This window comes from Acanthochromis polyacanthus, chromosome 20 (genome assembly GCF_021347895.1).
Source record: "Acanthochromis polyacanthus isolate Apoly-LR-REF ecotype Palm Island chromosome 20, KAUST_Apoly_ChrSc, whole genome shotgun sequence".
Lineage (NCBI taxonomy): Eukaryota > Metazoa > Chordata > Actinopteri > Pomacentridae > Acanthochromis > Acanthochromis polyacanthus.
The window spans coordinates 6,781,641-6,798,107 of NC_067132.1; the positions used below are offsets into that span (position 1 = coordinate 6,781,641).

The 16,467-nt window shown below is 42.5% G+C and overlaps 2 long non-coding RNA genes across 3 annotated transcripts in view; both read left to right on the plus strand.

Annotated features, from left to right (window-relative positions):
- The window catches only part of LOC127531421 (uncharacterized), an 80,677-nt gene extending 74,538 nt beyond the window's left edge, over positions 1-6,139 (plus strand). For both annotated transcript variants that reach the window (XR_007938546.1, XR_007938544.1), the window contains exons 2-4: positions 1,489-1,572; positions 1,790-2,001; positions 2,216-6,139. This is a non-coding gene — a long non-coding RNA (uncharacterized LOC127531421). The remainder of the gene's footprint in view (positions 1-1,488; positions 1,573-1,789; positions 2,002-2,215) is intronic.
- Positions 6,140-9,782: 3,643 nt separating this feature from the next.
- LOC127531424 (uncharacterized) lies at positions 9,783-13,869 on the plus strand. Its single transcript, XR_007938552.1, has 2 exons — positions 9,783-11,834; positions 12,048-13,869. It is a non-coding gene; the product is annotated as an uncharacterized LOC127531424 (long non-coding RNA).
- Positions 13,870-16,467: the final 2,598 nt, after the last annotated feature.

The window sequence follows — 16,467 nt, forward strand, 5'->3', positions numbered from 1 at the left end:
GCATGGCTGTGATTGACTTTTTGTGTTTCCTGATGTGCTGCATATGCCTCCCAAATTTTTTAGCTCTCGGCCAAATTCCCTCCGAGTTGGCCTAATACCACTTTTTAAAATTTTGTAGGGGGCGCTATGGAGCCATTTTGCCACACACCTCCACATGCCCTAAAAAATAAGAAATTTTTCGCCAGTTCTGATGTGTGTGCAAATTTTCATGACTTTTCGAGCATGTTCAGGCCCTGAAAAATGCAGTTGTTTTGGCAGAATAATAATAATAATAATAATAATAATAAAAAACCCTAAGGTTCCAATAGGGTCCTTCGGCACTGTTGGTGCTCGGACCCTAATAAACCCTAGGGTTTCAATAGGGTCCTTGGCACCGCTGGTGCCTTGGACAGTCGGTGCCCTGGCACCGCCTGTCCTTCGCACCCTCGGTGCTCGGACCCTAATAATAAACCCTAGGGTTTCAATAGGGTCCTTGGCACCGCTGGTGCCTTGGACAGTCGGTGCCCTGGCACCGCATGTCCTTTGCACCCTCGGTGCTCAGACCCTAATAATAAACCCTAGGGTTTCAATAGGGTCCTTGGCACCGCTGGTGCCTTGGACAGTCGGTGCCCTGGCACCGCCTGTCCTTCGCACCCTCGGTGCTCGGACCCTAATTAGAACAAGCGATGTGCAGTGTTGTCACAGATACTCATATTAAACTTCATCTGTTATGTGCCACTTTATTAGGAGAAATCAGGTCAATGTATTCCCAGAAAGGGGAGAATCTTCTCTTTTGGTCTTTTTCTATGGAGAAAAAGAATCTCAAACCGATTGCAGGCAAAGATACAGCAGACAAAAATCCAACAAATGTGAACTGGGAATCCATTGCGTTTTGCTGCCCCTTGAACCAGTCAAGCAGTACGACCAGCTCACGAGGCTTCGAACGTCATCATTTTTGGCTCCTCCCCTAAATGAAGCAAGCCTCGATACGCACTTCGTGGAAACGCCCCCTCCATTACTCGACACACGCTTTGAAGCCTCGGCACATCTTGAAACATCACTACTTGAAATACGTTGAGCACACCAGGCCAGGAGGCCCTAGACCAGCACTGGCTGGGTTTTTCACTGACTGCAGCTGAGCAGACTCTCCTCAGGAGAGTTCCCCAGTTCACTGTCATGCTCATGGCTCGCCATTCCCCCTGTGCCTGTGGTCTCACTCTGACCTGGTGACGGGTGACAAGGCTATTTTTGTCATCAGAAAATATGTGTTAATGAACTAGAAATCTGTTTGAGAAGGTGAGCAGCACGGCATGATCATATGTGACACTGACAAGTGCATACGTCGCTGCATAGCACTTAGCAGTTAACACTTCTGCTAGCTCCTTCAATGCCACCAGTTTTGTGATTCCTTCTCTGGAATGTAAGTGAAAGGAAACGTGTTGACACTCACCTTGCAATCATCACATCATGAACCTGTTAATTTAAGTGTCTCTGTTGTTATGGTTTCAGGTGGATGTGGCTAATATCTGACCATGGTGAAATCGTGTGCTGCCATCTCCTGCACCAATCCATTTGTAATATTTCCTTTCATAAGTAAGTGGCTCTTTTATTTGGGACATTCTGCCTAAAATTTGCTCTGCTTCTTTGTTTGCAAACAGAAACTCCTTCTGACCTTGGCTTGAGTGCTGCACTCAGCCAGTTTAGCTGAATCACTAACTGTATAGTGTAAGCTAGTGTGACTATCAGTATTCAATGACAGTCACAGTGCATCATTGTCTATGGATATATTATAATATGCCACACATTTCAGGTTTCCCAAGCAGTCCAAGGACAGCACACTGAGAGAGCAATGGATACAGGCCATCAGTAGAGAAGCGGTGGGGACCAAGAGGAGATGATCATAATTATGTATGCAGCAACCATTTCAGGGAGGAGGACTTCATCCTCTCAAAACATGTGCAACACAAGCTTCTCAGGCCAGGGGCTGTACCATCCCTCAATCTGGGGAAACCAGAGAAAAAGGTTATGTTCCTTAATTGTTAATGGTTGCTCATTATTTCAATTTAGTTCTTTTCTTGTCAGTTTGTGTGGCTATGAAAATGATTCAGGATCGGTTTTTGGCTTTCATTTTGATTTGCAGCCATTCATTGTGATAATGTTTTCTTTCAGGTATTGGTGAAACAGAAACACATCTTTTGGGAATTTGCCATGTTAATTTTTTTATCAAATGTTTTAGATCGCAGTGAGGACAACCCAAACCAGCCAGGCAGCAGTGGCATTGGTTCCAATATTTTTTAGAGCCCAGGTAAGTAAAACACTAATGCTGCAGAAAGTATGAAACAGTTGTTATTGACACAATCACTGCATCAGCATTCAGCACTCATTATTGTGTGGTGGTCTCTGTCTCTGTCTGTGAGGGCTAAACAACGCTGTGATTGCCGTGAAAACGTGCCTAGGACAGAGATTTTATTGTCTGCTAACAGTAAAAGCCATAACATAACACATATTGTCCCATCACTGATGACAAGCAGGCCTTGAAGTTGGTGTATTTACACAGGATCAAATAGCGCGCCACAGCTTCTTACCACTACCGGAAGTCAGCGCCGATTTACCATGGCGCTGCTGTTGTTCGCCGAGCAGTGAGCGGTCTAGCTCTATATATACGTCATTGGTATGGATGCTCTAATGAGCGCTGTAAGGGAACAAGAGCATGTGGGATTACTTTTCACATGTAAGATGTATGTAAGAAATAATATATTGTTAGCAGGTTGTCATAGCTAGAGTGAAATAAACGCCGAGAAGACGGATAGAACCCCTCAGCTCCGTGTCTGGCTTCTACTACCCATGATCTAACCAGCTCTCTGCATCATCCTGTGTATTACACAGCTGCTTACCGGTGAAATAACTAATCTGAGACAATTTTTTGTTTAAAATTCGATGTTATGAATCTAGCGTTCCTAGCAACTTACTGCAGTAATTGGTGGGTTAGAATACAGCGTCTGATTGATCTAATAGCCCTGATTTATGATGGAACTATTTTTGTTGTAGACAATTCTTTATCTCTAGCTACTTTTCTCACATGTTTAAGGTTTCCGAAAGAACGTGATTTATACACGTGATATAATAGTAATAATAACAGTAATAATAATGATAAAAATAATAGTAATAATAGCAGTAATAATAGTAATAATTGATATAATATTAAGAGTAGTAATAATAATAATTATTATTATTAACAGTAGTAATAATAGCAGTATGGCAAAACCTGCATTGTAAAAAAATATCCGAGCACCTTGTATAGTAGCTACACGTGTGACGTTTCTAAAAATCAAACAGTTTGGCAATCGGTTCAAAATTTGGCGAATAATTCCACTTTTAGATTCAGCAGTACCTCTCTCCTCCATAGATGTCTATGCACCGCTGCCTCGGCTGGCCCCGGTCCAAGATGGCGGCGCTGCAGGCACATCGCTCGAGTGGGCAGCCGCAGTCAATGAGGCGTCTACGTATATATGTCTATGAGGACATGTACACGATGGGGCTGCATAGTGGATAGGTGATTAGCGCTTTCGCCTTGCAGCAAGAAGATCCCCGGTTCAAATCCCGGGGTGGGTCTTTCTGCATGGAGGTTGCATGTTCTCCCTGTGCATGTATGGGTTTTCTCCGGGCACTCCGGCTTCCTCCCACAGTCCAAAAATATGCTGAGGTTAATTGGTTACTCTAAATTGTCCATAGGTTTGAATGCGAGAGTGATTGTTCGTCTATATATGTGGCCCTGCGACAGACTGGTGACCTGTCCAGGGTGTCCCCTGCCTTCACCTGAGTCAGCTGGGATAGACTCCCCGCGAGGAAAAAGCGGTGTATAGAGTAGGGATGGGAATTTGGACTAATTTCCGAACCGACTAGTCGCTAATTTTATTGGCGACTAGTCGGTTCGGAAAACTTTCAATTTAACCCTTTAAGCGCCAAAGTCGCAATATTGCGACAAGCAACATTGCTGAACATAACAAGCCATAGCTTCAAATATACTGCCTCGTGTGCCTCATGTACTGTACACCAGGAGATGGCGGACATCTGGAACTTTAATCGGAGCATCAGTTGTGGGCGTGTTTTCATTTAAAGTTTTGGAATTTAGAGTTTGAAAACCGAGGAGACGAGACTTGCCGTCGGAGTGTATCAGAGCGCAAGACGGCACATTTTAGAGTGAGAAAACTCACCATACCGAGAGGTCTGGTCAACGCTGACAAAGTACTTTGTCAAGTAATGGCTTACTCATATTCTGAAGTGGAATATTCACCCTCTGATGAAGATGTTCAGTCGTCCACTAAGACAGAAAGTACCGCTGCGTCTGTGCGTAACGGCAGCGGGTCGGTGTGCCATGACAGTCCACGAGCAGCACATACTGGAGCCGATGCTTTGCTTCGGGGTGGTGGGTGTAGCTGGAGTGTTCAAAACACAGCTAATGATGAGGGGGATAGCGGGGGTTGAAAAAAGAGACAAGCATATGCTACTGGCAGGATCAACCAGGTAGCCCAGACGGGACGAGCGTGCGGCGCACGCCCGAGCATAGAGCTGCATGGCAGCGCCCAGTCGGGGTGGGGGGGCACACTAGCGTTTAACCGACTAGTAAAATACTAAACGTTTAATAAATGAGTAGGCGGTTAAACGATTAAACGACTAGTCGCGCACATCCCTAGTATAGAGAATGGACGGATGGATGTAGGCGATGTTACACCTGCTGCTCGGTCTCTGGCTTTCTGTCAGATTCAAAGTAAAAGAAGAGTTGAAGAAAGCTGAGTGCGGCGAGTCAAGACACACAGGAGGCGATACAGTAGTATCAAGCTTAAAACAAGAGGATACGAACTAGACAGCATATGAGGGTAATACAAGTTCACTACAGTTATCTTATATCAGTCCCGTGTCCAATTCTGTAATGGCTACAATTTACTGCTATTAGGTATTAAAATATGTATGCTGTGTATGTGTTTCAGATGGCTGTCTTATGTGCCATAAGACAGGCACCCCATCTGAGCGGATTCTTCCTCTTTGGGTCTCGGTGTGTTCATTGCTCATAAATAATCCCCTTATTAGGATGTACCTGAAGCAGCAGCACATGATGCAGAGGCACAAGGTGTAGAGGAGGGCAGAGATGTACGGGATGCACTGATGCATGATTTGTCATACAAAAGTTTAAAGTTATTCTGCTTGTTATACTGCAATTTTTCTGTCTCTGGACCGCTATTGTTCTGTTGAATGTAATTCTGATAAATTTTTGTACCTTTTGCAGATGTGTCTATGCAATTCTTAATTTGTGAAGGTTAGCAAGATTATATCAGAAATTAAATCCCAAAATATTAAAACAGCTGTTTTAAGAATATTCCAGTTTGATCAATCAGTATTGCTTTGGTGTAATTTGATCAACGGAAATATGAACCATAAAGTAGCTTGTGTTAAAACATGTTAAATCTCATTAAACACAAATACATTATTCAGGAATGAAGAATTGTTTCATTCATACTGTGGCAAGATGCAGGATTGCACTCCCTGCCACTAGGGGTAGTGTGACCATCAATTAGTGGCAGAGTATAAAGGCATGTGGTTGGCCCCTCTGTCTTCCTCTCTTCCTCTTCCTCCTTTACGGAGCCGGCAAGCCTCCGTGTGAGCGAGTGTGGAAATTGTGCTGTGCAGTGTTGGCGTTTTTAATCAGTGCAGCGTGGCATACCTGAGGACTGGACTGTGGAGCTCGTGGGTGCGGCACATTCCCGTGGCCATCACCAGCTGAGCATGGGCTGCAGGCCTCCTCTGTTGCTGTCCAACCAGTCAGCCTCACTTGGCAAATATATTGAATTACTCAACCTTTTCCTTCCTTTTATTCCCCTCTATTTGCAGGTCAGTGACTTCTTGTCCGGCCGCTCCCCCCTCACCCTGGCACTGCTGTCTTGGCTGTCTCTTTTTTGAGTGGCGTTGTCTCCTCGCCAGTGCTGCTGCTGTTAGGGCAGGCTGGGGATTGGCTGGGGGCAGCGTGTGTGCCAGACACCGCCGCTGTGGAGATTCTGGCTCTGTTTCTTAAAGTTGCAGACGTTATTTGCTTTGTTTGCGGTCCCTTTTTTTCTGTTAGCTTTTCATTTGAGTCCCTGTTTTGTGTAGTTTATATTTGGATTTGTTTTTTGTTATTCTGCTTCTTATTTTTGGATTATGTGCTTTATTGTGGGCTTTGGTTTGAGATTAGTTTTCTTATGTTGTGAATAATTTGTGTTAATTCTGGTTTTGATTAATTGTTTGTGTTGTTTTTTCCTTTTTGGGGGTTGTTGTGTTTATTATTTGTGGTGTGAGGGCTGCTTGTTGCATGTTTTAATTGTGTGTGCTTTTTTTCCTGTTGACAGGTGCTGAGGGCCCCGGAGCGGCAGCGGTCCCCTGATCACTTATTTGTTGCTGTGTCACGGGTGCTGTGTAGTGTGGATTTCTCCTCCTTTTTTTTGTTACCGCCGTCGTGGTAAGCCTCAGCCCTGTAGTAAGTTATTTCTTTTGGAAGCTCCCACACCACATCTTATGATTTAGTCTGCTTGTTTTAATTCGTTTTGTTTAATAAAATGTTTTGACTTTGCTGTGAAATCACGTCCTCCAGTCTGTGGATTTCATTTCGATCTGCGTGCCTACCCCTGTTGTGAGTTGTCCAAGTATATCTTGGGGTGCAAGTCCCCAGGTGGCGTTGTCTATCTATTCTCTCTTAGCCCACTTTGCCACAATACTATTGACTCTCTTCCCACCAGTGTCTTAACAGACAAAATGTAAAGTTATGATGCAGAAAATACTTTATTAGCCAGCAGCAAAATCAAAAACTATTTACAATGTACAACGTACATACTGAGGTGGGCATCGCTTACAATGGAGGGAAAGCCTGGTTGAAGGCAGCATTCTGGGCCATCTCCTGCCTCAGCCGACTGCTTAGCAGAGATGGCCAGTGACCGCTGTTTTGTCAGATCAAAACATAACAAAAAAAAGTGATGACACTCTGGACCCGACAGCAGACCAGTGGAAGCTGGCACAAGAGGTAACAGAAGTGCTGGGACCTCTAATAACATTGACAGAACTGCTGTCTCAGGAAGAGAATCTGTCTTTGTCCGCTACTCTGCCGATGCTGTTCAACCTGAAGAAACGCCACCTGTCACCTGAGGAGGATGACAGACCCGCCATCGCAGAGATGAAGGAGACGCTGATAGCGGAGATCGACAGCAGATGGCAGCTGACGGATTTGGATCCCAGCAGCCTTTAGCTCCTATCCTCTGCACTGGACCTGCACTTCATACAGGTGAGATTCCTCGACAACGAGAAAAAGGATCTCGTCTACATCGAGGTGTGAATAATATTATTATTATTATTAGACCTAAATTGAGTGAAATTATATATTTAGTTATGCATTTATTCCTATGTCATACTGCTTTATCTTGCATGACTCGTGATTTGAGATCTGAATAATAAAATGTTGTTTGATTTAAAGGTTGTCCGCTTGGCTGAACATCTGCACCAGCGGCAGGCGGAAAGGAGCCGGCAGAAACGCATGGCAAGGATGCTGCTGCTGTCCCACCGCCACGAAAAAAAAAGCATCAGGAGATGTCCATGCTACTGCAGTCAGACTCCGATGATGACAATCCTGAGGAGCAAGACGAAAGTGGCAAAAGAGAGATGGAACAGTATTTGGCCGACTACCCGAATTAAGTCTGGGCCGCTTGGATGGTTGAAGCAGAACTCAGACCACTAGCCAAAGCTGGCGTTGGCCGCCAAGTACTGCCTCTGCGTTCCGGCCACTTCGACCCCTGTGGAGCTCATATTTTCCAAGGCTGGTAGGCTGTACTGGCTGAACGAGATTGTGTTGGTTCGTTCCACTCAAGTGGATCTACATGAACTCTGCTTTATAAGATATATCTATTGTTAATTAGTAACCAAAAAAAGTTTCTACTCATCGTTTCCAGTCATTTTTTAATAATTAGCGTTTTTGTGTCTGTCTTTTTTTACTGTGGCGGAGTGATATTTACACGGGCGGACTAGGATTTACAGTGCGTGCAGCAGTTTTTGGTCACGTGAACCAATAGGAGCCGAGTCCTGTTGCCGTGGTTTCAGATAAACACACAACATGGCGTCCACTGTATCTAGCACAGATACCAGCGAAGATGATGGAAAAAAAAAAAAGAAAGACAAGGAAACCGCCTTCAAAAGTTACTAAAGAAGGATCGAAACGATGCTATATGCATCTCACAGATGTCCAGGGCGAAGACGTGCAGGACTTTACACGGAAACGGTGGGAAACTTACACAACCTGCGTTTAGGCTGTATTGGGACCATGGAAAAAGTGCCTAGGAAGTGAATTTCACTCCACTACGCTGGATCTACATGTTCAATGCATTTTTTCATAGACGATACCCTTCTAGACTCTGGGTTAAAAGTTCTACTGAGAATATTTGTCCGAACTTTGTCACCAGCTAGAAATGTATCTTTATGAGAATACCCAAAAAACGAAAAACTGGTGCTGCTGTTTTTGCTTGTTTTAAGTGCTATGTTAATTCTGGCAACACAAAATCTTTATCAAATGTCATAAACACATCTGCCAAACATTTGAAACAAGTATTGGTGCCTTAGTGTACACATAGGTGAATTCAGAGTGAGAAATGTAGCTAATTTCTTGAAGGAAACGCTTCAACTTAAGTGATTTTCACCCAGCACAATGAAATATATAGTACATTTAGCTAAAAGCTTATGTGTCATATATTAAAAATATCACAACCTACTGTGTAATGAAAGATAGAAAATAAAAAATGCACACCATGGCCATAAATGGCTGAAAATCAACCGAATTGCTACTACGCCCTCCTAAATCGGAATAATGTCAAAAATGGAATAAGACAAAAAAATAAATGCACAATAGGTCAGAGTCATTTACAAGTATGGTGTAAAACATTTATTCAAATACGACTATGTCTCTGAATATGAAAATAAAAATTAATACACATCCAAATATAGAAAATAAAAATAAAATAAAATAAAATAAACTGTACATGGTGACATGGTGCGTATATTACTCATCAATATCACTTTCATCAAAGTCATCATCCCATACAGCTCTGTCCTCTGTTTCTTTTGAAACATTCTCGCATGTTTGGCACCGACATAAATCTGTACAAGACAGTCTTGCAGACATACAAGAACATCTTTCAGTTTCACATTTGGTTGATTTGCAACTACAGTGGACTACCTGCAAAACACTATCAGGGGCAGGATTTTTAGTCATCCTGATGTTGTGCTAGCCATGTGTTCACTGTCACTTTCAGTTTGGCTTACCTCAGTGGACTCGGTAGATGTACCTGACTGTGGAGGTATCTTCAAACGCCTTTTACAAATAAATCGCATGTAGCATGTCTTATGGAAACCAGCGTCCTCGGGAACATTGTCAAAATCAACATTGACGCAATGTTTATAATTTTCAGCAAGGTCCTTACACGCACCCTGCAGAGAAAGCCACTGTCTAACGCAGGTTGTGTAAGTTTCCCACCGTTTCCGTGTAAAGTCCTGCACGTCTTCGCCCTGGACATCTGTGAGATGCATATTGCATTGTTTCGAACCTTTTATAGTAACTTTTGAAGGCGGTTTCCTTGTCTTTCTTTTCTTTTCATCATCTTCGCTGGTATCTGTGCTAGATACAGTGGACGCCATGATGGGTGTTTATCTGAAACCACGGCAACCAGACTCGGCTCCTATTTTCCACGTGACCAAAAACCGCTGCACGCACTGCAAATCCTCGTCCGCCCGTGTAAATATCACTACGCCACAGTAAAAAAAGACCGACACAAAAACGCTAATTATTAAAAAAATGACTGGAAACGGTGAGTAGAAACTTTTTTTGGTTACTAATTAGCAATAGATATATCTTATAAAGCAGAGTTCATGTAGATCCACGTGAGTGGAATGAAATTCACTTTCTAGGCACTTTTTCCATGGTCCCAATACAGCCTATGGGTAGCCTAGCCGCGCTAGACAACCCACGGCAACAAATTTAATTCTCTGCCAGGGTGGGTCTAGTTACGCTCCATAAGGCTCGAGGCTGGATGCTCCTAAAACTGGCCGGACCAATCACCATGAAGTGTAGAGTCAGAAGGCGGGCGTAACTAAGTGACGACAGAGGCGCGACGAGTCTGACAGAAACAACCGGCGCACAATAAACAGTTATCTTTCGACTCGGCTTTGGCCACAGCCCTTAAAGATTTGAAGCTGAAATTCAACTTGAAAGATAAACAAAGAGCGGCACTGAAGTGTTTCATTTAGAAGAAAGACGTATTTGGACTTCTGCCGACGGGATATGGCAAATCCTTAATATACCAGTTGGCTCTGCTGGTTGGGATGCTAATGGTACTTAGCCACAATCCGCCGGCACTCGAGGAACTACGTCAGCCTATTCGTTGCACTGATTGGTTGTATACCTACCCAATTGCTGCAGAGTGATTTGAAAGACAACCTTTTAGCCCGCCTCCCTCCCCGTCGAGCGGTCCTAGACCCTTGCGTCTTCAGAACATGGGTCTAGCGCGGCTAGGCTAGCCTATGGGTACATTGTGAATAAAACAAGAAGTTCACTGTTACCTGAAAATGTGAATATGCTGGTTTTCCTGGCACACAATATGAAGAAAGTGTAATTTTAAAATTGTGTGTAATATTTACTGCTTTTTCATTGCACTATTTTTGTACTTTTGTCTGTTTACATTTGTACATTGGTATATATAATGTATATATATGTGTATGTATGTGTGTGTGTGTGTATATAAATATATTGTTAATAACAATGGTCTACAATTTTTTAAAAGTTGCCAGCTTCTGAAATAAATTGTATCAATTCTTATGTATTTTGATGTGCTGAATTCAAATATGAAAACCGTTTTTTATGATTGGCTATCATTGTTGAGATATCTGGCACGTGTTTTTTTTTTAACCTTTTTAATGTGCAAACAGTGAAATTTCTCAACAAAATTGTTACTTACGGCTTTTTAACATGCTTAAAGTTACTTAATATGCTTAAGTTACTGTTTTACCATGGCAGTAAGATAATACAAATGTTGTATGTTTATCAAACAGTTTTATCAATCAGCTTCCCTGCTGCAGTATACCAGGTCACCTTCCATGTCGAAGAATGAAATCAAGTCCTTTTGACGATAATGAAAAATCTTCCCGTCCCAGAAAGCGAACCAGGGATCTTCTTGCTGCAAGGCAAAAGTGCTAACCACTACTCCACTGTGCAGCCCAGTTTAAACATTGAATAGATGAATAATTAAATTATCTGTTTATGGAGTCCACTACTAGTCAGATGAATGAGAAGATGTGTCCTAACATTAGTGTATGCAGAAAACTGTCAGACATCTTTGACTGTCTTGATTGAAATAGAAGAATTCATCCATCATCTTAAAAACAAACATTCACTGAATTTGCTGAATTCATTGGTATTTATTTACTGTGTCTTGCAACAGAAAAGCAAAACACTTTTCACAGAACAGATAAAGTGCACATTTTAAGCAATATTGAAGGATTCCTTATTATAAAATCTGAACTCCAGAATTAATTAATGTTACTCTAAGAAGTAATGCATAGAGGACCATCTAAGGGGAGTTTTCAGTGTTGGGATGAGAGGAATGAGTTCAACCACTAGACACAACCTGAAAACATTGAATTTTGAAGTGCATTAATCATGTCGTTTACAATGCAACGTTCTGCAGGGAAACCTTGGTTCCTGTGTTCCTGTGGATGGACTTGTGAGAAATACCACCCACTGCTGCAGATCAAGATCTAAAGATCTTCAGAGTTTGGGTTTCCTCCCCTAAAAGGTCAAAGTTGTCCTACAAAATGTTAAGTTTTATTGTTGTGGCTGAAATAACTAATTGAAATTGAAACCCAGTATTAAAGAACATAATGAATACATGTATTTACATATATTTCTATGTTTTACATGTTTGCTTTTTTGCTTGTCAGGAAAACTCAACCCTGTTTAAAGCTGTCATGAACTTGATTTTCACGAGACTTCTTTATTTACTTGGCAGGAGATGGGACACTGAGCTTAAAGAAAGAGCTCTACATCATCTGAAGGTTTAGTCACAGATACAGGATCAGGCAGGGTCTCAGGAGGAGGACAAAACCCAGAGCTGGGGGAGTCTTCAGTCAGCTGAAGGTAAATGTTTGTGACTGGTCACCAGGTGATGATACAGTGGGTAGGGAAAGTATTCAGACCCCTTGAAATTTTTTCACTGTGTCATTGCAGCCATTTGCCAAAATCAAAAAAGTTCATTTTATTTCTCATTAATGTACACTCAGCACCCCATCTTGACAGAAAAAAACAGAAATGTAGAAATTTTTGCAAATGTATTAAAAAAAGAAAAACTGAAATATCACATGGTCATAAGTATTCAGACCCTGTGCTCAGTATTGAGTAGAAGTACCCTTTTCAGCTAGTACAGCCATGAGTCTTCTTGGGAATGATGCAACAAGTTTTCCACACCTGGATTTGGGGATCCTCTGCCATTCTTCCTTGCAGATCCTCTCCAGTTCTGTCAGGTTGGATGGTGAACGTTGGTGGACAGCCATTTTGAGGTCTCTCCAGAGATGCTCAATTGGGTTTAGGTCAGGTCTCTGGCTGAGCCAGTCAAGAACGGTCACAGAGTTGTTCTGAAGCCACTCCTTTGTTATTTTGCTGTGTGCTGAGGGTCATTGTCCTGTTGAAAGGTGAACCTTCGGCCCAGTCTGAGGTCCTGAGCACTCTGGAAGAGGTTTTCCTCCAGGATATCTCTGTACTTGGCCGCATTCATCCTTCCTTCAATTGCAACCAGTCGTCCTGTCCCTGCAGCTGAAAAACACCCCCACAACATGATGCTCCCATCACCATGTTTCACTATAGGGATTGTATTGGGCAGCTGATGAGCAGTGCCTGGTTTTCTTTACACATACCGCTTAGAATTAACACCAAAAAGTTCAATCTTGGTCTCATCAGACCAGAGAATATTATTTCTCATAGTCTGGGAGTCCTTCATGTGTTTTTTGGCAAACTCTATGCGGGCTTTCATGTGTCTTGCACTGAGGAGAGGCTTCCGTCGGGCCACTCTGCCATAAAGCGCCGACTGGTGGAGGGCTGCAGTGATAGTTGACTTTGTGGAACTTTCTCCTATCTCCCGACTGCATCTCTGGAGCTCAGCCACAGTGATCTTTGGGTTCTTCTTTACCTCTCACCAAGGCTCTTCTCCCACGATTGCTCAGTTTGGCTGGACGGCCAGGTCGAGGAAGAGTTGTGGTCGTCCCAAACTTCTTCCATTTGAGGATTATGGAGGCCACTGTGTACTGAGGAACCTTGAGTGCTGCAGAAATTCTTTTGTAACCTTGGCCAGATCTGTAATGATGGCGAAATCGGAACAGTGTTTTGGTACGCACCGAAACCCCGGTGGAACTTGTGATTCGAAACGCTGTTCCGAGGTCTGTATCAGAAGGACGATGTCACGTGACTGTTCCATGTTGCGTTCCATGGAACGCCAACTGGTTTGAAACATCACGGTTGTTTTTGTTTCAGTGAAACGGAAGTGAACACGCGATGATCCTGTGATCCTTTTCCTAAAATTGAATAGTAAATAAAATACTATCATTACACAATATGAAAATGCCTATTATATGCAAAATATATCCAAGTTACATATATACTTTATATATAAAATAATCATTTCTTGTGCCCTCGCGTGATTGGCTGTAAAACTACTGTCTTGCACTGTTTTTCACTCCAGTGAAGTGTGTTAAACTGTTTATATTGTGTGCTTATTTTATGTAATGCTTTGGCAATGTGAATGTGTGTTTGTCATGCCAATAAAGCCTCTTTGAATTGAATTGAATTGAATTGAATTGTAAAACATTTAAAAGCAGTTGCAATCTGCAATTTTTTTGCGAAGTCTTGCCTCTCTGAGTGTCTTGTACTGAGCATTGATTTTGGATTGAGAACTTAAAATGGATGGTGGTGGAAAGCGTCCCAGGTCAGCTGTCTGGGAACACTTTGACCTTCCTGAAGCAAAAAAAGTGAAATGTTTACATTGCATGCAGCAGCTTGCATTTTGTAGTAATACCACAACTATGTGGAGACACCTGCGAACAAAACATCCGGACGTCTGCACATCTAGCGCTACACAACCAAGTGCTGAATCAAACCGAGGCCAGCATGGTGTTTGTGGTAATGCATTCATGTCATTTTTATACACCTATACATTTATTGGTAGATAGTGGAGTGAGAAGCTGTATTGATGCTACAGTGGGGAATTATACTGTCATGACAGCTCCACTGTGCAGATAACATGCCAGAAACAGAGGACCACACAAAGAGATCTCCATAAACACCTGAAAGAATAGCGCAAATAACACATAGTGCAACGAAGTTGAAATACAAAATGTACAGCAATACAATAGCAAAAATTTACAAATGGTCAAAAATGAAACTTGAAAAAAATCATAAAGATTACTTATTCACATTTGTCATTACAAGAAATACAATCACTAAAAGAGATCATATTGTTCTACAGTTAGATGTACACATAGATGTACAATATAACACATGAAGTTGCATGGCAGCATTCCTTCTAACTCAGTCTTTTTCTTGTTCTTTGACAGGAAGGCAAAAAGAATTAGATGAGGCCCTAGTTGACCTTATTGTGAAGGACTCACAACCTTTTTCAATTGTGGAAGATGAGGGTTTCAGGAACTTTGTTAAAAAACTTGACCCCAACTACATCCTTCCATCCAGGAACACACTGAAAACAATGCTGAGGTCCAGATATACTGAGACCAAAGAGAAAGCGATGGCTCAGTTGAAAAAGGTCAAAACTGTCAGCTTGACCTCAGATATGTGGACATCAATAAACATGGATGCTTACCAAGCAGTTACATGCCTCTTTAATGATGAGAATGGAAAGCTTTCCACCACTGTACTTGGGGTCACTAATTTTCCTGAGACTCACACAGATGAACATCTGAAGGAGGCAAAGAGCACTCTTTTACGTTCATGGGGAATCGAGAAGAACATTACATGCTTAGTCACTGATAATGCTGCCAATATGATAGCTTGTGCACAACGTTTGCAGGTACGTCATGTGCCTTGTTTTGCTCATACACTGAATTTGGTGGTGAAACAAGCCATAGAGCAAACTCCTGCACTGCATGCTCTGCGTCTTCAATCTAGGCAGATAGTAGGCCTCTTCCGATCTAGTGCCAGTGCTAAGCAGAAGCTTTCGGACATCCAGCTGCGAATGGGAAAACCAATGATGAAACTAATACAGGAAATAGAGACAAGATGGAACAGCACTTATGCAATGTTTGAGCGTCTGCTGGAGCAGCGTGAAGCAGTGGCAGCAGTCTTGGCCTGCTTGAACACAAGCTTGACTCCCTTAAACAGTGCTGACAATGACACATTAAGTGAGTGCCTTCAGCTTCTTGCTGTATTTAATGAAGCAACTGTGGAGCTCTCCTCTGAAAAGAGAGTGTCAGCCTCAAAAATCATTCCTTTAGTGAGACAAATACATTGCAAAATTGTTGAACAACATGGGAGATTAAGTTACCCAACTGCCCTTCAGTTGAGCAATAACCTTCATAAGAACTTGAGAGAGCGATGTGGAGTGGAGGTTGTGAGGATCCTAGCTGTCTCAACTGTCTTAGATCCTTGGTTCAAAGTTCTTGCATTCGGATGTCCAAAGAATGCAGACCAGGGCGTGAAGGCTTTGACAGCGGAGTGCTGTGCTGTCATTTGAGCAGTTTCTCATGAACAAGCAAGTGCTTGTGTGCCGTCCACATCAGCAACAGGACCACAACCCAGTGAGCACAAGGAGGAGAGCCTGTGGGATGGATTTGACAGCATGGTGGGGGAGACTTATCAAAGACAGAGTGCCACTGCTGATGCTACTGTTGAGGTAGGCCACCCCCACAGACACACACTATGCTAACAGTAATTGAATGAGGTTGTAATTGTTTTTCATTCATATTTATTGTTATATAACTGATACAGCATCTTACTCTCCAGGTTCAGCGCTATCTCTCAGCCCCATACCTGCCCAGAAGAGATGACCCTTTGGATTTCTGGAACCGACATGCAGCTGTATTCCCTCATCTTTTTGAGCTGGCCAAGACATATCTCTCCATTCCTGCCACATCAGTCCCGTGTGAGAGAATCTTCTCAAAAGCAGGTGAGATATTAAACAAGAGAAGAAACCGTCTCAGTCCAAGCACTGTTGAACAGATCGTCTTTCTGAATAAAAATGCTTGAATGTACACAAGCATGCCCTACAAATCCTGACTAATGTCTATATTGTACACAAGCACACCCTACAAATACTGATAGATTGAAACAATATATCCTTTCATACAAATAATACGACAAACCTTAACAAAACAAAACATAAGTTAAGTGACAACAAGATACACAAAAACACTCTACTGCAGTGTTGT